The sequence below is a fragment of the Aedes aegypti genome, chromosome 3, assembly GCF_002204515.2.
Source record: "Aedes aegypti strain LVP_AGWG chromosome 3, AaegL5.0 Primary Assembly, whole genome shotgun sequence".
Classification (NCBI taxonomy): Eukaryota; Metazoa; Arthropoda; class Insecta; order Diptera; family Culicidae; genus Aedes; species Aedes aegypti.
In genome coordinates this window covers 262553218-262576103 of record NC_035109.1, presented here as the reverse complement: position 1 = coordinate 262576103, position 22886 = coordinate 262553218, and positions in this window count along the sequence as shown.

Sequence of the window (22886 nt, the reverse complement as noted above, 5' to 3'; positions counted from 1 at the left end):
GTCTGAGTTCGATTCCCGGTCGGTCCAGGATCTTTTCGTAATGGAAACTTCCTTGACTCCCCTGGGCATAGAGTATCATCGTACCTGCCACACGATATACGAATGCGAAAATGGCAACTATGGCAAAGAAAGCTCTCAGTTAATAACTGTGGAAGTGCTCATAAGAACACTAAGCTGAGAATCAGGCTCTGTCCTAGTGAGGACGTCAATGCCAAGAAGAAGAAGAAGAAGAAGAAGAAGAAGAAGAAGAAGAAGAAGAAGAAGAAGAGAGAGCAGAGGTAGTATAAAGAAAGTTTGTTAGCTAGAGCGCAAGATGGCATAGACCGGAACGATATGTGGATTTATTATTCAACGGTCAAAGGAGCACGCCACAATATTGTATCTCTGCTTGCCATGTGCAATAATCGAGAAGAGGCTCATAAAACGGCGGTGATTACCAGTTGGAAGAAGCACCTTAGCAGTTATTGATCAGTGGAAATGGAATTTTAGCCAGAAATATGGTGAACATAGATGATGACGGTGGACTCATTGGTCATATGAGAGCTCAAAAAGACTATGGGGACCTGAAAAACTGTAAAACTGATGGGTAGGGCGAGATACCAGTCGAGCTTCTCAAGGACGGAGGTGAGAAGTTCTACCAATCCATCCATCATGTGCTGCCGAAGGTAAGTGGGACGAAGAAATGCCTGCAGTTAGGTTCGATGGCCTCATACGTCCAATCCACAGAAAAAAGCACTAACTGGAGTGCGTTACCATGCTAAATTCGGCGTGCTAAATATTGTCTCTTGTTGTCTTGTTAACCGACTGAGACCGCTCGACGAGTCCTTAGTCGGCAAATACCAAGTTGGATTTTTATGACAGCCGCTGACAACGGTTAGATGTTTATACCTTGCGATTGATCTTAGATAGTTTCTGAGAGTATAACTTACAGAATCATCATCCGTTTATTGACATGAATACAACATACGTTTCAGTATAGAGTCGGAACATGGTTTTCCGGTGAAACTAATATGGTTGGTACTTGCAACTTTGGTTGGTTTGAAATCAAGTGTTCAGATTGCAGACAAGCCATCAACCTCGTCAACAATCGAAGGAGCTTATTAAAAGGATTTTAGCAATGACATGATTTTTCGAATTTACTGTTCAGGGTATCTTTAAGAGATCTGACAAGTAGAGAAACGGTCAATCATCAAACGATTTGCTTCTTGGTTTTACGCAGGAAAATTATTTTGTTGGAATCAATCTCAGGTAGTTTGATGAGGCCTTCTTGCCTCTGAAGGTATTCCAAGCAAGGCTAGATTTGGCTTTCAGTTTTACCAAAATGAAATGCATGGTTGCAAGTGAAGATAGAGGGAGACCCAGAGCTGTGGTGGTGCAGACACATCAATCCCAATTTAAGATTGAAAATGTGCAAGTTTGAGATAACATTGAACACTTTACCCACAGTTTGAATGGTTTGCATGGAACATACCTGGAAAGAGAGAGAAAAGGAAGATATTAGTTCGTAATATAACTGTTTACTAATCTAAACAATATTCATTACAACGTGGAACGTAATTTCGCTTTTGTAATTTAGAATCCATATTTCGCTAAGCCATTTCACCCACGCGAGCACATCCCAAGCAATCCATCACCCATCGCCCAACAATACTACGGTGTGGTCGCAAACAAGGCTAATCAGAGGTCGATCAAATGTAAATTTTTCATAAAACATATCGTTCCCCGTCCCCGCCATTTCGCCTCACAGCAGAAATGTCCTGACGACGCTGACACGGCCAATTACATGTATCCCATAATGCCCCCGATTCCCCCCATCCAGTTTGTCGAACGCCCTGCCGCCGCCACCGCCGAATTCAGCTTTCCGCCCAAATCAGAGTAATACATCATAGTGTGCTGCGCGGTGCAACCGCCCCGTCATTTTTGCTTTCACCAACCGGGTCGGGTCGTTCCCGTTTCTCCATCTACGGCATCATAGGTACCATGCCCACACAGTTACGGATCACCCACAGTGACGGATCACTTTGGCGTTCAATATCGTACAACTCGCTCAAAACATAAACGTTGACGTAAAACATATTTTTCCCATGTTATACTTTTTGTGTTCTACTATTTGTAATGTTAAGCACAACATTCAACCGCTTAATAACAGTGTATTTGACAAATGTTTAGTTGATACCACACAGCTGTCATTATATGGTCGTTTTCTGTAAGAAGTGCCGTCAGCATTCATAAGCTCCCACAGGTGGTAAAATTCAAATGTTATACCATAAAACATGCTCGTTCGCTTCGATTTAGTATGTATTCATCTTTGGAAAACATTTTTCTTGATTGTTGATTCTAAATACCGAATATTAGCACTTCTAACTAGTGATCCATAATATGGACCAGGAAATGATTGTTTACCACGGTTATGGATCACTTCCAAATAATGTAGATTTCTGCCATTTTAAGCATTGGATTCGACATATTTAGACAATAGCACTAAGGATAATACTAATAAAACATCAAGGTTTGTAAATTTCATTGTTTAGCAGACAAAAATGGGTGGAAAACTTGGTGTGGAGCGAAAACAGTACATGTCTCAGTTACTACAATGCAGTATCACAAAAAATGGCATTTTACCATTGTTTCCAGCTCTAAAACTGCTATTTTTTGCAGTAAAATGTGACACATTGTTAACTTTCGCCAAATCATGCAATACAGATGCATTGAGTTGAAAATCTCTTGATTTAGTGCACTGATCCGTAATATGTCACAATTTGATCCGTAATATGAAAATTGATCCATAATATGGTTTTCAGAAACCGATACAATTTTTAATTTTTATACAATCCTATGTAAATATTACACTCAAAACAGTTTACTAACCGAAGTTCCAATTTGAAACGATTCAATTCGTGCTTTTAAATTACAATTTTACGTTTTCTATGTCGTTTTATTGAATTTTATAGGTTGGACTCCACACTATTTGATCCATAACTGTGGGGTCATGGTACAGCATTTTTCCGTGTTTCCTGAGTTCGTTCGCTCGGTAGACATTGTGCATGGCGCCAGCCAGGTCGTGTACAAACATTGCGTGACTTTCCTCGCCAAGACTGCGACAAAATCCGCCACCAGCCCAGCCTGCCGACGGACAGACCAACCGACAGAGCAACCATTAAGGGTATGAGATATTTGGAATCATTCTGTCAAATAGCTTTTGAAACAAAATACGGTTTTTGATAAGTGTTGAGATTCGTTTTCAGATTGGACGTTAAAATTGACTAAGATACCAATTTTTTAATAATTGTTTTTTGATCCCTGAAAGCAGTTTAAAAAATATTTGAAAACTTTCAGGAAACAACAAAACGTCGAATGCAAAAACGTCAATATCAGCATTATAAGGAAACAACATTTTGAAAGAATAAGTAGTTTGACGTTTTGTTCTTCCGACGTTTTGTCCCTCTCGATGTTTTGACATTCGACGTCCTGTCTTTCGACGTCAAGTCTTTCGACGTTTTTTACTTTCGACATTTTGTCCCTCAAATGGGTAAATTGCTTCCATCTAGTTTTCTTTTCGACGTTTCGTCCTTTCTACGTTGTCTCCCTTCGACGTTTTATGCTATCTATGTTTAAGCATTCGACGTTTTGATATCCCACCCTAATTTGACATTTGATAGCCAATATGTTTTGATAAATGTATCAGAGTCAGTATACAGCACGTTATGCATCACGTGCATATTTCCAGTGAGACTGTTATGCGAATACATTACATAAAGTGATAAAAAAACTCCCTTAAAGACAAAATATCGAAAAACAAAACGGCAAAAGACAAAACGTTGAATTTCAAAACGTCGAATGCCTAAGCTTTGGAAGCCAAAACATCGAAGGGACACAACGTCAAAAGGACAAAACGTCGAAAAAAGCATTAGAAGGAAACAACATTTTCAAACAAAATTACATACCGCATACCCTCACTTCGACTCGATGACTCGATGAGAATTCGAGATGGCGACAGAAAGTCCTTACTACTGGGCCGGGATCGGAGGTAACTTCCGCAAGGCCGGGTAGCCGGGCGATGGGTAGGTAGGCAGGAAGGGGCAACAAAACGCCAAAGTGTGAGAGTATTTTTCTGCGGAAGTGGAATTCCAGGGAATCCGGACGTACAATCACGTGCTCTGGGGCGGGGAGGCGTAGCCGAGGCGAAACCGAGTGTGTTCCTATGTAGTTGATTACAAGGTGCACGAGAGAGGTGCCACCACCGCCGAGTGCTGCAGCAACTGTTTTATTAGGTTTTCCATTCTTTAGCCTTCGTTCGGAACACGCTCATTAGGGTGGCACATGTTAATATGAGAAAAATAAAAGTGTATACATCTAAAGTTACAGTACTAAATGTGTTCATTTGAATACCCAGAAGCTACTATGATAATTTGAGTGAAATCCATGAACTCTATTGGGGTGCTAAACAACCTTTAAATTTGTATGGAGAAATTCGATCAAATATATGGAAAAACGGTTCCAATTACATTTTCGACAATAGATGACGCATTAGTCGATAAATTTCTCTCATTCATGATTAAAATTGATTCTTTGACCATTATAGAAGATTCTAAAACAAACCAGAAGTTGTTTCATCCAAATTTAAAAATATTTAAGTAATTCGTCGACTACAACGCCATCTATGGTCGATTTTATTCATACAAACTGTAAGCTCGTTTAGCCCCCTTCGAATCAACGTAATTCGCTCAAATTTTCACACCAGCTCCTGGGGGTCCAAATGAACAAGTTTCGGCGGCGAAACCAGAGATTTTTTCAGGTCAACCATTATCGGCCATCCTAACTAACCCAAAGTGTTAGTTGCCTTTTGCGGAACGTAATAATCCCGGGGAGCGACGCCGTGCCGAGCTTTTTTTTACTGTACTCACCCGAGCTTTGAAAGTAATCATACTAATGTTAGTTGTTGGTTATTTTTTACCACCTAGCAGAGCGCCTAGGATCCTTAGCCAGGCGAGCGAAAAAAGTGGCACCAATGGCAACCGAGCACGACACTCCACAGCGCTAGAATTACGGACTTGTTTATACACGTAGCTAGTTTTTTTCATTCTATTTCTTCAAAAGAAGCAAAAGTGTTAGTTTCCATTTGTGTGGTCTATTAGGCGGGTAAATAGTAGAGTCCCACCGGTGAGAGAAACATTTTGTGTGGAAAGTTTTGCTATCGGGAGAACCTACGTGGCCAGCACGCGGAAGAAGTCGTATCTTGATTAAATCTTTTGAACACTATAGAGACAGAGGAAGGTTGCTTAATTGAAAGTGGACCAAAGTTTTAAATATAGGCTTGGGGGTTCAAAATAAGAATATTTATGTTGTATTAGGCAGAATTACGAACCACATTTAGTTTAAAAGTAGTTTTCCTCATTTTCATCCTGGCAAAACATCCAAAATCTTAAGTCTGTATTTTGTTAAGATGTTCTTGAAGCAGTCGCAGAACTAAATGAAATCTTCTATTGAAAAATCTACCATTTTTCTTTCATGAAAAGGTATGGAGAGCCCTAAGTGTAATCAAGAATACCAAATCAAAGCTTCCAAGAGAATTCATAGAAAGCCCCAAGAAATTTTCAGAAGTTTTTAGAGGTACTCAAGCGATGCTCTGAGGTTCCCATGGGTTTCTAGTGCATCCTCAGTACATTCTCAGAGGAATCATTATGGCAGTCTTCCCATAACCTTCCATCGTCAAATAAAAGTCGAGTATCGTTTTCGATCGAACATTTCTAAAAGCTCGCAGACCTTCGGGAGATCCGGATTTGGCAATTTTTGAACACGGAGAATCTACTATGATAAGAGCACTAATCTTCCTTTCATCACTAGCTTTTGACGCCTTAATAAGGTTTTGACCAGGGATTGAATCCTGAGAAAATTGAGAGAATCTCTCACGTATCGCTCTCTGTAACTATCATAACATGCTGCACATTATGAGAGACTGTTTGTCGTATACTGCTAAAACTTTGATCAGATTGGGGGGATAATACTTACTAACTTATTTGGCTTTACATCAATTATCTTGATAAAGCCTCGCCAAAAATATTTCGCCAATTCACTCGGTTCATGGCCGCTTGGCGCGGTAAATGGCTGGGCATGGCGTACCATTGGTACCTCGCGTACCTGCAGGAATAAAATAGACCCCTTTGTGCGGTCCTTAGCCTCTTGCCCAGCAACTCCTATCCCTACCTCCTCGTGGTACTGGCCGGGGTACGAGTAACCTTGGGGAAGATCGGGTAACCAACCCCCGGTGGGAACTTTGGTCGTATGCTGACAGGGAAGGGGGGGTTTGCTTTTGCAAACCTGGAGCGTCTGTACTCCACGTTAGGAGCGGCTCACAACAGCGTCTGTTCCCCATGTCAGGGGCGGCTGATCATCGTCCGAGTGCCAGAGAAGGACTCTAAGCTAAACTGCGCACTATGGCCCTCCGAACATTTAGGGGGAATGGTCCTCCGGAAATCTAGGAGGTTGGTGTCAGGCCCTGCGAGCCAGCCGTAAAAACACATCAGCACAGGAACGTCAACGAGAGAATACGGACCGGAACAATCGGCAAAGACCACAGCGACGAAAATGGACTAGCGATTGGAAACTCGGTACGTGGAACTGCAAATCTCTCAACTTCATTGGAAGTACTCGCATACTCTCCGATGTACTGAAGACCCGCGGTTTCGACATCGTAGCGCTGCAGGAGGTGTGCTGGACAGGAGCATTGGTGCGAACGTTTAGAGGTAATCATACCATCTACCAGAGCTGCGGCAACACACGCGAGCTGGGAACAGCTTTTATAGTGATGGGTGATATGCAAAGGCGCGTGATCGGGTGGTGGCCGATCAATGAACGAATTTGCAAGTTAAGAATCAAAGGCCGATTCTTTAACTTCAGCATAATCAACGTGCATAGCCCACACTCCGGAAGCACTGATGATGACAAGGACGCATTTTACGCGCAGCTCGAACGCGAGTACGACCGCTGCCCAAGCCACGACGTCAAGATCATCATAGGAGATTTGAATGCTCAGGTTGGCCAGGAGGAGGAGTTCAGACCGACGATTGGAAAGTTCAGCGCCCACCGGCTGACGAACGAGAACGGCCTACGACTGATAGATTTTGCCGCCTCCAAGAACATGGCCATTCGTAGCACCTATTTCCAGCACAGCCTCCCGTATCGGTACACCTGGAGATCACCTCAGCAGACAGAATCGCAAATCGACCACGTTTTGATCGATGGACGGCACTTCTCCGACATAACCGACGTCAGAACCTATCGTGGCGCCAACATTGACTCCGACCACTACCTGGTGATGGTGAAACTGCGCCCAAAACTATCCGTCATCAACAATGTACGGTACCGACGCCCGCCCCGGTACAATCTCGAGCGGCTGAAACAACCGGATGTCGCCAATGCGTACGCGCAGCATCTTGAGGCAGCGTTGCCGGATGAGGGCGAGCTCGATAGGGCCCCTCTTGAGGACTGCTGGAGGACAGTCAAAGCAGCCATTAACGACGCTGCCGAAAGCGTTGTCGGATATGTGGAACGGAGCTCAAGAAACGATTGGTTCGACGAGGAGTGCCAAGAGGTTTTAGAGGAGAAGAATGCAGCGCGGGCTGCAATGCTGCAGCATGGTACGCGGCAAAACGTGGAACGATACAGACTGAAGCGGAAACAGCAAACCCGCCTATTCCGGGACAAAAAGCGCCGCCTGGAAGAGGTGGAATGCCAAGAGATGGAGTTGCTGTACCGTTCTCAAGAAACGCGGAAATTCTATCAGAAGCTCAACACATCCCGCAAAGGCTTCGTGCCGCGAGCTGAGATGTGCCGGGATAAGGATGGGAGCATCTTGACGGACGGACGCGAGGTGATCGAAAGGTGGAAGCAGTACTACGATGAACACCTGAATGGCGCAGAGAACACAGGCACAGAAGGTCAGGACAGCGAAGGCGATGGCTACGTCAGCACAGCGGATAGCGGAAATCAACCAGCTCCCACGATGGGGGAAGTTAAGGATGCCATTCAACAGCTCAAGAACAACAAAGCCGCTGGCAAGGATGGTATCGGAGCCGAACTCATCAAGATGGGCCCGGACAGGTTGGCCGCTTGTCTGCATCGGCTGATAGTCAGAATCTGGGAAACGGAACAGCTACCGGAGGAGTGGAAGCAAGGCGTTATATGCCCTATCTACAAAAAGGGCGACAAACTGGAGTGTGAAAATTATCGTGCAATCACCATCCTAAACGCCGCCTATAAAGTGCTATCCCAGATTCTCTTCCGTCGTCTATCACCTATAGCAAACGAGTTCGTGGGAAGTTATCAAGCAGGTTTCATCGACGGCCGCTCGACAACGGACCAGATCTTTTCCGTGCGGCAAATCCTCCAGAAATGCCGTGAGTACCAGGTCCCTACGCACCATTTGTTCATCGATTTCAAGGCGGCATACGATAGTATCGACCGCATAGAGCTATGGAAAATCATGGACGAGAACAGCTTTCCCGGGAAGCTCACAAGATTGATCAGAGCAACGATGGACGGTGTGCAAAACTGCGTGAAGATCTCGGGCGAACACTCCAGTTCGTTCGAGTCTCGGCGGGGACTACGACAGGGCGATGGACTTTCGTGCCTGTTGTTCAATATTGCGCTTGAAGGTGTCATGCGGAGAGCCGGACTTAACAGTCGAGGCACGATTTTCACGAGATCCGGACAATTTGTTTGCTTCGCGGACGACATGGATATTATTGGGAGAAAATTTGAAACGGTGGCAGATTTGTTCACCCGCCTGAAACGCGAAGCAACAAGAGTCGGGCTAATGGTGAATGCGTCGAAAACAAAGTACATGCTGGTTGGCGGAACTGAGCGCGACAGGACCCGCCTAGGAGGCAGTGTTACGATAGACGGAGATACCTTCGAGGTGGTGGACGAGTTCGTCTACCTCGGATCCTTGTTGACGGCTGACAACAATGTTAGTCGGGAAATACGAAGGCGCATCATCAGCGGAAGTCGTGCCTACTATGGGCTCCAGAAGAAACTGCGGTCAAGAAAGATTCACCCCCGCACCAAATGCACGATGTACAAAACGCTCATAAGACCGGTAGTCCTCTATGGGCATGAGGCGTGGACTATGCTCGAGGAGGACTTGCAAGCTCTTGGGGTTTTCGAACGCCGAGTGCTAAGGACGATCTTCGGCGGCGTGCAGGAGAACGGCGTGTGGCGGCGAAGGATGAACCACGAGCTCGCTCAACTCTACGGCGAACCCAGTATCGTGAAGGTAGCTAAAGCTGGAAGGATACGCTGGGCAGGGCATGTTGCAAGAATGCCGGACAACAACCCTGTAAAGATGGTGTTCGCCACGAATCCGGTCGGAACAAGAAGGCGTGGGGCGCAGCGAGCTAGGTGGATTGATCAGGTACACCAGGACCTGGAGAGCGTGGGTCACAGTCGAGGATGGAGAGAAGCGGCCATGAACCGAGGGAATTGGCGAAATATTGTTGGCGAGGCTTTATCAAGATAATTGATGTAAAGCCAAATAAGTAAGTATGGCCGCTTCTCTCCATCCTCGACTGTGACCCACGCTCTCCAGGTCCTGATGCACCTGGCAATCCACCTAGCTCGCTGCGCCCCACGCCTTCTTGTTCCGACCGGATTCGTAGCGAACACCATCTTCACAGCATATCCTTCCAGCTTTTGCCACCTTCACGATACTGGGTTCGCCGTAGAGTTGAGCGAGTTCAATATAATGGGAACATTCAGTTTCAACACATCCCTGATGCCCAAGGGGTTTCCAAAGGATTCTCTCAGTAGCCTCCAAGGGCTTCTCAGCACATTCCAAAACATTGAATGACCCAGTAATTTCCAAATGATTCATAGGATTTCTTAGAAATGGCCGAAGACTTTTCAGTAGTTTGCAAAGGATGTCAGAGTATACCAAGGCACCAGTGGATTCGGAGAGTTTTCAGTAGTTCTCATGGGCTCAAAGAGTTCTTAAGAATTCTCAATCTACTCCTAGAGGTATCCAGGGGCTTGTAAAGCGTTCCAAAATATTTTACACCAGCTCTCAGGACATTTCAAAACGTTTCCGTAGTTTGAATTCTCAACACAGTCTCTGAAGGGTTCTTTGCATATTCCAAAACCATAAGGTATTCTGTTAGGCTCTTGTTCATTTCATTTATTTATTAAGTTAACGTCTACACAGATAACACTGAATCAACAATTTCACGCAACAATACTCGGTTCGTGGCCGCATCTCTCCATCCTCGGTTCTGCCCCAAGCTCGCCGAATTCATTTCCTGTGCTCTCAGCGCCATTCAGGTGCTCGTCGAAGTGCTGCTTCCCACGTACTCAACGTTGTTCTCAGCTGCATCGTTGATGGCTGCTTTTACTGTTCTCCAGCAGTCCTCAAGGGGCGCTTCGTCCAGCTCACCCTCTTCCGGTAATGCAGCCTCGAAGTGCTGTGCGTATGCCACTGCGACATCCGGTTGCTTAAACCGCTCTAGGTCATACCGGGGCGGCCGTCGGTACCGTACGTTGTTAACGACGGAGAGTTGTGGGCGCAGTTTGACCATTACCAGATAGTGGTCAGTGTGCCACGATAGGTCCTGACGTCGATAATGTCGGAGAAGTGCCGACCATCAATCAGAACATGGACGATTTGCGTTTCTGTCTGCACTGGTGATCTCCAGGTGTATCGGTATGGAAGGCAGCAAAACCAATTAGTCGTAGGCCGTTTTCGTTCGTCAGCCGGTGGGCGCTGAACTTTCCAATCGTCGGTCTGAATTCCTCCTCCTGGCCAACCTAAACGCTCAGGAGGATCTCCTATGATGATTTTGACGTCGTGGCTTGGGCAGCTGTCGTACTGGCGTTCGAGTTGCGCGTAAAAAGCGTCTTTATCATCATCAGTGCTTCCGGAGTGAGGGTTGTGCACGTTTATTATGCTGAAGTTGAAGAACCGGCCTTTGAACCTCAACTTGCACATTCTCTCATTGATCAGCCACCACCCGATCACGCGCCTCTGCACATCACCCATCACTATGAAAGCTGTTCCCAGCTCACGTGTATTGCCGCAGCTCTGGTAGATGGTATGGCTACCTCTAAACGTTCGCACCATTGATCCCTTCCAACACACTTCCTGCAACGCTACGATGCTGAATCCGCGGTCCTTCAGCACGTTGGCGAGTATGCGTGTGCTCCCGATGAATTTGAGAGATTTACAGTTCCACGTACCGAGCTTCCAATCGCTTGTCCCTTTACGTCGCTGTGGTCTTCGCCGATTGTCCCGGTACGTACTCTCTCGTTGATTATTCGTTTCTTGATTTTTTTACGGCTGGCTTGCAGGGCCTGACACCAACCCCCTAGATTTCTGGAGGACCATTCCCCCTAAATGTTCGGAGGACCATAGTGCACAGTTTAGCTTATAGTCCTTCTCTGGCACTCGGACGATGATCAGCCACCCCTGACATGGAGAACAGACGCTGTTGTGAGCCGCTCCCAACATGGAGTACAGACGCTCAAGGTTTGCAGAAGTAAAAGCAAAAGCAAACTCCCTCTTCCCTGTCAGTGTACGACCAAAGTTCCCACCGGGGGGGTTGGTTACCCGATCGCGAGGAGGTAGGGATAGGAGTTGCTGGGCAAGAGGCTAAGGACCGCACAGAGGGGTATATTTTATTCCTTCAGGTACGCGAGGTACCAATGGTACGCTGTGCTCAGCCATTTACCAACCAGGCTCTTGTTAAGCCTCCATTTATTCCTAGCAGTTTCTGGAGATTCAGAACAGGTTCTAAAGGATTTTCCAAAGGTTCTCAAGGAACTTGAGCTTGAGCTTGATTGATGTTATGCGGAGAGCCGGGCTTAACAGCCGGGGCACGATTTTTACGAGATCCAGTCAATTTGTTTGCTTCGCGAATGATATGGACATTGTCGGCCGAACATTTGAAAAGGTTGCAGACCTGCACACCCGCCTGAAACGCGAGGCAGCAAAAGTTTGACTGGTGGTGAATGCAACTAAGACAAAGTACATGCCAGCTGGTGGGGCCGAGCGCGACAGGGCTCGCCTAGGTAGTAATGTTACTGTTGTTGTTGTTGTTGTTGTTGTTTGAAAGGGACTTTAACCCGAAGGTCATTCGTCCCTTAGTAGTGTTACGATAGACGGGATACGTTCAAGGTGGTCGACGAGTTCGTCTACCTTGCATCCTTGCTGACGGCTGACAATAACGTAAGCCGTGAAATACGGAGGCGCATCATCAATGGAAGTCGGGCCTATTATGGTTTCCACAAGAAGCAGTGGTCGAAAAAGATTCACACCCGCATCAAATGTGCCATGTACAAAACGCTCATAAGGCCGGTAGTCCTCTACGGGCATGAAACGTGGACGATGTTCGAGGAGGACCTGCAAGCACTTGAAGTCTTCGAACGTGCCTTAGGACGATCTTTGGCAGTGCACAAGAAAAGGGTGTGTGGCGGCGAAGGATGAATCACGAGCTCGCCCAACTCTACGGCGAATCCAGTATCCAGAAGGTGGCAAAAGCTGGAAGGATACGATGAGAAGGGCATGTCGTAGGAATGCCGGACAGCAACCCTGCAAAGCTGGTGTTCGCTTCGGATCCGATTGGTACAAGAAGGCGTGGAGCACAGCGAGCTAGGTGGGCGGATCAAGTGCGTATCGATTTGCGAGCGTGGGGCAGAACCGAGGATGGAGAGATGCGGCCACGAACCGAGTATGTAATGTGGCGTGAAATTATCGATTCAGTGTTATCTGTTTAGATGTTAAGGTGATTATAAAAAGAAGCCAAGCTTTGAATTTTCAAATGCACAAGACTGGATAATCTGACAACAGTTCGCGTTGAAAATCAATCAAATTGTTTGCTTTCTGGTGGTGACCAATGGGATACATTTTCATCGCGGAGCGCTGTTTGGCTTTGAGATCTTGTGCTCTTGAAAATTTGAGGTGTGGCTTCGTTCTATAATCACCTTAACAAAATAAATGAACAAATGAATGGTAGAGTGATTAGTACAAAGCGTAGGTACTCTAGCGCGTTAGAGGTCTGGGTTACTACGACGCTATTTGATGGCTATTCGATAGAGAGGCTCGATGCTACGGCACGCAAGATGTCGCACTCGACATGTTGCTTTAGGTGGTAGCACCTTGCCTGGAGGATGACTCTTCAAGTTAGTGGTACGAATAAAGGTTTAGGTATTGAGTCGGCGTGCTCGATTTAGTATTGCTAGCTGTAATACTTAATGTTGGTCATTAGAGAGGTCTATGCTAAGGGTACAAAGCGTGGACGTTGAAAGAGGCAGACCGGAAAGCCTTCGGTGTTTTCGAGTGTAAGGTGCTGCGAACAATATAGAAGCAATGACTAGAGTTCTATGTTTTTCTGAGTTTTATACAATTGACTCCTTAACTTGAACCTTGAGCAAAATTCAAATATGGTTAACATCGAATTAAGCATCTATGTCCTTAAATGATATAATTTTATTTGCAGAAGAAGCTCAATGGTTTCGATACTAATTAAATTTCTGTATTCCCGAGGGTATCTGGAACGCGTTATAGGTAAACTGTTTATTGCAAATTCAAATCTTCTTTGGAATCCTCCTTACATCAGCAGTGCACCCGCAGTCGTCAGCAACTTATAATTCCATTTCTATAATTATCCCCTGGGCAATAACCGCCTCGTGGCGACTGATCCCCGACGAAATAACGACTATGGCAGACGACGACAATGTCATCTCGCAGTCCATAACCGAAAACCTGTTAAGTCATGAAAAATCTTCCGAAAAAAAAACTCATTTTCTGTGTCTCAATCAGCCGCCCTCGTATCACGCTCCGCTGAACACCATACTGTCGAATTGCAGCAAATAATAAAATCTCCCACCAGTGTTGTTCAGACTCATTTCCCCGAAAATAACATTTTTCGAACTACGAAGCCACGAACTACTACAACCATGCTCTATCCTCCTAAGATAGAAAAGCAGATGGTCAAGCTTGAGTACTGCACACAAAATCGATCAATTTTGATCCCAGAGAGCCACAATTCAAGTTTCGGTGAAATGAAATGAGTGAGTGAGTGAGTGCGAATCATTTCACCGAAACTTGAATTGCGGCCCACCGAGATCGAAACTGTCGGATCCCATGTGCAACACTCAAGCCCAACCTCCTCCCCCTCCATCTCAGGAATACAACGCACAGTTATAACTGTTCATGGCTTCACAATTCGAATTTCGGGGAAAAGAGTCTGGTCAACACTGTCTCCCACTCAATTATCCTTGACTTTTGGAGGCTGCCTCCCCCATGCAACTTTCTCCCCGCGGCGGCGCGCCGGGTTCTACATCCGTGGTAAGTCTTAAACTGAAGCATCCAGAGATGAAATCGCTCCCTCTCGATCCCAGGTTGCTGACGGAGCCTACAAAATCCCTGGTCTCAGTCTTCTTCGTCGCCATCGTCTACCGGAAGCTGCTAAGTTCTCCACCACCCCCGGTCCCAAGACTCGGAAGAATTCCTCCGAGCATGTCATTTTCGTTGACGTTATCTGCGGCAATAAATCAGTCATTTTCCGCCACATTCTTCGCTTAACTTTCGCTCTCGTCTGCCTGTCGGGATACTGCTGCTGTTGTCGCAGTACTTTGGTACCACAACCAGAAGCGGTTCCAGGGGTTGCGTCGTCAGCTACCGATTCACCCTGGACATACCCCTGGAATCGTTCACACCGTGGATATGCCACAAGGATACCAATGCGAAAAGGGATTCATGTCTGCGTGGCGCGGAACGAGTGGGTGGTCTTATGGGCTTTTACTTCCAATTTCAACCCGCGGGAAGCCATTCGTCCCGTGCGTTGTAACCGTCAACCGACGTTGATGAACGCTGCTGACTGGAGTAATGTGAAGTATTTGTTCGACACCGCCATGGAGGGCCATCGTAAAGCAGCAGCAGCGAGACAAGGGTGTAAGCGCGCGCGAATGGCAACCATTTCGATGGGCTTTCCGGAAAATTTAACTACTCAGGAGTCAAATTTCCACTGGCCAACGTGAATGATGATGGAATGCCGCTCTGTTTGGGAGAAAGGGGGCACGAGAGTTGATTCGTTGGAATGTGACGATGACGACGACGACGATGACGACGGCGACAACGATGCGTAGCTGTGGAGAGTTTCGTCGGGGTGTGATTATGATTAATGACTGCTGCCCTCGAAGACAACCCGCGTGATGTAGTACGATGTGAGATGATTTTTATTTATGATTTGGATTACGGCTGGATTGGTGTCGGTGGCAAATTCCCTTTTTGGTTAATTAAAACTAGCCAATGCAAAAGTTTTTATTATGCTAAACAGAACGGTAGAATCACTCACTTGTCTTAAATTATAAGTTGATAAAACTGTGATTTTTTCAAAATTAGTTCAGCCAAAATGAAGTTAGTATAAATCTTAACAATATTTCAGCCAACTGAACAATAATCACTCTCCAGTAAAAGCAAATTAGTACTGACAGATTGTCAAGTCCAAAATCAATATTTTGATACAAGTTTATTCAAAAAAATTGTAGCCAATATGTTGAAGGTTCACTATATGGTATTTTTTTTCTTTTAAACTGCTACAGATATTCTGGATCTTCCGGAGGACCAAGAAATGGTCATTCGAGATCATACCAAGGAAATGATGGTATACTAATAAGAAGCTCATCACTGCGACTTCTACGGAGGTCCCGGATCTTTCGGAGAACCATAAAGTGACCTTGACCGCAATCGGTTGTCCCTTTAATTTGAGGTGTTTAAACACCATTTACTATGATTAAACTATTCAGAAAAACAAGCTGATCGACTTTTAACCCAACCTGACTCAGGAAGACTTCTGGATAACTCCGGCTTTCGGGAAGAAATTGGTTCACTTGTGCCAGCGCATGAAACTAGAAGCCCTTTGGATTTACATTGAGTGAAAAACACATCTAAATCCGTGAATTAAACATTTTTTTTTGGAAACTCGGTCGACTGACTATTCTACACTCTATTACTCACACCATTTTATGGAGATCTCTGTATAGAGTTCAGTAAACACTTAAGTTCAGACTTTTGTGGCAAACTTCTTTGCCTGACTTCTGAGGACACTTCTTTGGAGTCTTATGTGGAGACCTCAGTAAAGATTTTTAAGGGGCCCTTAGTGAAGAGTTCTATGGAGACCAATGTGACGATCCTTGTGAAGAATTCTGTGAATAGAATATTAAGTTGATCGCGAATGAGAAAGTCATATGTTGTCCTAATTCTCGAAAACCCTATTTTTTGCGGAATTATGCTGTAAATTGCGCTGATATGAGAAACTTCTCGCATATTCGAAAGCGTCAGAAGCTGATACTGCCACCGAAGCGTAGCTTAGCGTAAACTAACTACTCACATCAATGGTTGCTATTCCGTGATTGATCGAAGTCAGTGAAGATGCACAAAGAATCACTTCTTCAGTGTGTATAATTCAGTGCCTCTATTTATACAAGGTCAATAACGGAGCAGGCCACACTCTTGCAGTTGGATGGGATTGAGGGAAGGAATGTTAGTGTGTAACCTTTGCTATTTGGATACCGTATTTGCCTCTGCATCTCCACAAAGTTTACTGGGAGGGATGTTTGTTAATGAGGAAGATCGTTGAGTCAGAGGATCCGCTTTGATAAGCGATTAGACCATGATAAAGATTTTTTTGTGATATAAAAAAATTTCAAGTAGAAGTTAATAGAAGATAATAATTTCGACACCTACAGGCGTACCATTAATAGTTTGTTGAATAAAGTGAACCTTTTGCAAGTCTACACTTTTAGTGTCGAACCATTCAAAGCTTTTTTTTTAATTACAAAAGAAAGGGGCTTTGACAAAAAATATAAACCATATAACTTCTCTATAAGAGTAAATGCCGACTCTAACAGTTTAAAAGTTAGTTGAAAAATCATATTTACATGTTTATGTGCAGTCATGCATATTTCACAGATTTGAAATAAAAGCATGAAACGAGCTCACCAATTGATATTTCATCCTTGACTGAGCAGTCACAACCTACCCAGCTTCACTTAACGCATACAGTATAAACGAGAAAGAAATCACTCTGGAGACGCGAGAACAATCCAGAAGCTGATACTGCCGCCGAAGTCGGATAAACCACTCGGAAACCCCTCAGCGTGCAAATCAATAACGTTTGTTGGATATCTTAAGCGAATTGCTCAGAAAATCGATGTGCTCGTCTTCCTTAGAGATTTTTGAAACAATCTTATTGCTCGTTATGGAGACTAGTGTGTGAAGAATCTTATGAAGCATCTGCGAAAACCTTTGCATTAGTTCTCACTGTAGGGGATTTTTTTAATTTCCGTACAAAGTGGGCCGAAGGGTTTCAGATTTTCATGAAACTTTTTCCACAGGCAGGGCTCATCAATATATGAATAAAAAAAAAATCAGGGTGGCTTATATTCTCGGAAAACTCAGTTGGATTTTTTTTTGTTTTCCTCTGACACTACTTACTTTGAAAAATCATAACTCAAGAACGAAGCATTGTAGAAACAAAGTTTTTTTTATGAAAATGAAAGCAAATTTTCTCAGGAATAAGAAGAAATATTAACTGGAAAAAGTTTTCCACAAAACTTTCCACCGTTTAGAAAATTCGTAAAGAAAATCCGTAAAAACTATGCTCCAACTCGTGGAAAATTTTCAAAAACATATTTTTGAGAAGATAATTTCATAAGCTTTATTCGCTGAAATTTTTGAAACAGTATTTTTTTCGTTTTTGAGTTATGGCCAATTTTGTAAAAAATGTGCAAATGTGCCATTTTGAGCCTTTTCTTTGAAAAATCATAACTCAAGAAAGAAGCATCGTAGAAACAAAGTTTGTTTATGAAAATGAAAGCAAATTTTCTCAGAAATAAAATAAATATTAACTGGAAAAAGTTTTCCACAAAATTTTCCATCGTTGAGAAAATTCGTAAAGAAAAGCCGGAAAAACTATGTTCCAATTAGGCTGATACAAATATTAATTTTCTTTTATGTCACCCCCCCCCCTTCAAAAATCCGAAAATTTTAAAGGGGAGAAAAAAAAATTCATCATTGTTTTGACATCAGTTAGGTTTTTTTTTTCAAAATTTTTATAGAAAAAGCAGGTAAAATAATGATCCAGATGACGACTGAAAAAAGTTTAACTAGTATCGTTGAAAATAAAAAATTGAAAACATAACTTTGTTTTTCATTTTTGTTATTTTGTTCCTTATTTATTTTTCCACTGAAATCCTTGGATGTTTTCTACTGAAATCGTCGAAGAATTTCCACTGACATCCTCAAAGAATTTCCACTGAAATTTTAGAAGGATTTCCACTGAAATGCTCGAAGAATTTCCACTGAAATCTTCGATGGATTTGCACTGAAATCCTCGAAGGAATTCCACTGAAATCCTTGAGAGGTTTCCATTGAAATCTTCCAAAGATTTCCACTAGATTCCTCGAAGGATTTCCATCTGTAATGCTTGTAATAGTTTCACTGAAATCCTCAAAGAATTTTCTCTGCAATCCTTGAAATTTCCCAATGAAATCATTGAAGGATTTCCAATGAAGTCTTCGAAGAATTTCCACTTAAATCCTCGAAGGGTTTCCATTGAACCCTTGAAGGATTTCCACTGAAATCCTCTGAAGATTTCCATTGAAATCCTTGGATGATTTCCACTGAAATCCTCAAAAGAATTTCCCCTGAAACACTCAGGGGATTTCCTCTGAAATCCTGAAAAGATTTGCACTGAAATCTTTAAAGGATTTTCACTGAAATCTTCAAAAGAATTTCCACCGAAACCCTCAAAGGATTCACTGAAATCTTCAAAGGGTTTCCACTGAAATCCTTTAAAAATTTCCACTGATTTAAAAATTTCCACTGAAATCCTCGAAGGTTTTCCATTGATCCCTTGAAGGATTTCCACTGAAATCCTCAATAGAATTTCCCCTGAAATCCTCAAAGGTTTTCCACTGAAATCCTGAAAAGATTTGCACTGAAATCCTTGAAGGATTTTCACTGAAATCCTCAAAAGAATTTCCACCAAAACCCCCAAACCCTTCCACTGAAATCTTCAAAGGCTTTCCACTGAAATCCTCTGAAAATTTCCACTGATTTAAAAATTTTCACTGAAATCCTCGAAGGTTTTCCATTGAAATTCTTAAGGGATTTCCGCAATTTTTTTGTAGAATTTTCATCCAAATCACCGAAAGGTTTGTCCTTACAACCACGAAGTACTTCCACCTTAATCTTTGAAAAATTTTCGTTCATTTTTTTAAGGATGTCAACTGGTATTTACTATAGACTTTTACAAGTTCTCTTTGCGTTGTAACTTTCAAAATCGATGTATTAGTACTGAAATTTGAAAAGAACTTCCATTAAAACCTTAGAAGTATGACAACTTCAATTCTCGGAGGATTTTCATCGAAATCCAAAATCAATTGCAAAGTATTGTATTTGTTTTTTTCCTAATGTGTTCATAAATTTGAAATATTTCAGAATTTTAAATTTTTGTTGATTGGTGAGTATTTTTAAATGTTTAAAATTTGAATGTGAAAATTCTTAAAGTTTTTTTGAACATTAAAATGCTTAATTAAGTTTTTAAATTTCCAGGGACTGCAAATGCAAGATATCGTAAAATTTATGTTTATTTTTTCTATTTTGTTGAAATCTCTTCAATCTGTAAACTGTAACTTCTGAGAAATAAATCGTCTTTTTTGAAAATTTAGCAAGAAGCTGCTGAATTTAATTCACTCAAACTCCACATCCGGCATTCAAAATGAGATATAACATTTGCAACCCTGCAGATATCCACGATTACATACGCAGAGCGCAGCACCAGATAGTATGATTAATGATGGCTCCGAAAGGTGACGCTCTGTACTCGAAGACTAAGCTCCGCTAACAAAAAGTGCCAGCTAAGCATTTAAAATCTCTTAATCGAATTTTGATTGAGCTCTCCTGTCAGGTTGTTCTTGTGTCCAAAGTGTTTGGAGACAGACAGACCGAAAAAAAAAACAATCAGATGACACCAGATTTCCACCGGTGCGCTACTTGTCGCCTGGCTATCGATCATTTTTCACCTTGGCAATTTGACAAATTCGCGCCGTTCCCGACGTGTCTCTATCGGGTTTGGAAAATGTAGCAATAATGATGTCGTCGTCAATGGCGCGACGACGACGACGACGAGGTGATCCAGTTTTTATTCAATGGTAGAAATTCTACCAAAGACCGGATATTCCGAATGGTGGCCATGGGTCGATGGGGGTGGGTAGAGCATGAGCAATAGGGCGAATTAAATTTAAAAAGTTTGGAAATCCAATCTTCCATAATAGTTATACAATCGTAATAATACAAATACAGTTCAGTAAAATTATGAGTATAATCGGAAGCGATTCAAAGGTAACCTAAAAACAATGTAAGTTGATATGAACTTCGAAAAGTATCCCAAACATGTGAGTACTTTTTTTAAGGGCCTTCCTTAGACGAGTGGTTATATTTCGCGGCTACAAAGCAAAGCCATACTGAAGGTGTCTGGGTTCGATTCCCGAACGGTCCAGGATTTTTTTCGTAATGGAAATTTCCTTGATTTCCCTGGGCATAGAGTATGATCGTACCTGCCACACGATATACGAATGCGAAAATGGCAACTTTGGTAAAGAAAGCTCTCAGTTAATAACTGTGGAAGTGCTCATAAGAACACTAAGCTGAGAAGCAGGCTCTGTCCCAGTGAGGACGTTAATGCCAAGAAGAAGAAGAAGAAGAAGAAGATGTAAGTACTTCAATTTGAGTACAGTGTTAAAAGCATTATTTTCTTTTCCTCATATAATTTTTTATTAAAACCTTCATTGTAAGTGGGCATCCTTTAAATCCCCACCAGAATAGCCTGAAAAATTGGACTCTGCATGTATCATAAGGATAGTAAGCAAGAAGTGTCATTTCCAAACTTTTTTGCGCTTTGAACTACCCTAATGAACATATATATACAAACAGGAAAAAGCTGCCATACCGAATATGTCACCGGAGTTGAAAGATTCGTCTGCGATGGACGGACGCATTTCATCATCGATTTCAGCAATGACCGACACGAGCTCTGAATGTGGGGCGGTGCATAAATTTGTATTCATATAGTTTAGGACGACGACAAACTCTATATTCATTGGCAGATTTCTATCGATTAAAGATGACCAATGGAAATGTAGTCAGCAGAGTATGTAGTCTTAACTCTATTCCCGAGCAGAATCTGGTTTCAAAAATTTTCAAACTGACAAAAAAAAATGTTCTTTCAAAAAATTTTGTTTTAATTTTCAGATAACAGTTTTTAACAACCATTTTCTGAATCTGAACGGAACTATAAAAATGGATATCTTTTTGATATTCCTAAGCCCAAAGAGCCCGAGCTAACCCAAGAGAAGTCCCTCAAACGGACACCATGTACAAGAGCAAATTTAAGCAGAATTTTCCAACAATCAAAATTACAAAAAAAAAAAAAAAATAAGGACGGTCTGTTATATTTTAAACTTGAATATTGGAAACTAAATTTTGATATTTCCCGCAATATATTCAAATTCAAAAATAACATAAGGAGATACCAAAATTTTTGATCTGTTATCTTACCATCACAATGATTACTTATTTTGATTTTATTTCTCATTTTATTAATGTCCCGAATTTATTAGTAATTTGTTATAACTGACAGTTATTATATTGTGATAACTCAATACGAAGACATCACAACAAAAAATATTGTTTTCAATCAATTACCATTCCCTGATCGGGTTCCCCTTACAAAGAGTAGTGCTCCACTTTTTCGTCCAAAGGAATTTGGAATGAAACCATAATCGAGAAGTCTTTTCTAAATTCGTAGAAGTATCCGTTCAACGTCGATTTCTCGGCAGCAGCAAACTCCAACCCGCAAATCGTGACCATTTCGGTCGACTAACTGGATTGGATTTGCGTGTGCTGGTTCGCCTTGTAGAATGCATTTGAAAGACATTGTTGTAGTGCGAATCCGGTTTGCTGAAATGCAAAGTCTCTACGTCTCACGGAGCTGTGCTATCTTGGAGTTGACCTTTTCCACGCCTGGTGTGGTTTGCATTGGAAGCGGTGCTTTGAGATACTGCAGACACAAAGCTTTGTAGGTGGGGCCTCGGTTACAGCCGGGTTGGGTCAGTTATTGTACCGTAAGATGCAATCGGAGCACACGCCCTTGGGTTTCGGTGGTTTTAATTTCTTAGACGTTTAATGTCAGATGTCAAAAAGTTACTTCACTTTAATGACATTTGAAATGTGCAAATGAGCAAATCAAATGCAATTTTCTATTTGAGACGATTATCTCTCGATTCTGCTATGAAAATAATATGCAGAAGAAAAACCGTTTTTTTTTAAATTGAGAAACAAACATTTTTGAAATTTCTTGATTTGGCCCCGGATCTAAGAATTTTTGAAAATATTATTTTTTTTAATAAGCTCAGAATTCAGTTCTGGCGTGAAAGAAGAAAGCATAAAACATCATTGCGAAAAAGCTAAAAAACTCAATTTCATTTTATTTTTTATAAATAGAAACAGCATTCAAAAATGTTTGCCATGAAGGTTTGAATGCAAAAAAAAAAATGCTTTGCGAAACAGATTAATTCAAAATTATCTGGCAAATCGTACACTCCAAATTAGTTATCAGAACTCCAAGTCTGATAGATTTCCTGTAGTTGATGGTGTTCCTAAAGGTAGCGTTCCTGGGCCAATATTGTACACTATTTTTACATCAGACTTTCTTTAGTTACTTCAGGGATGTCAAAAATCTTTGTTTGTGGATGTCACAGACCTCTCCGCCAAAGGACGAAGCGTGCGCGTCATTTGTAGTAGATTGCAAAAAAGTTTGGATATTTTTTCTTCT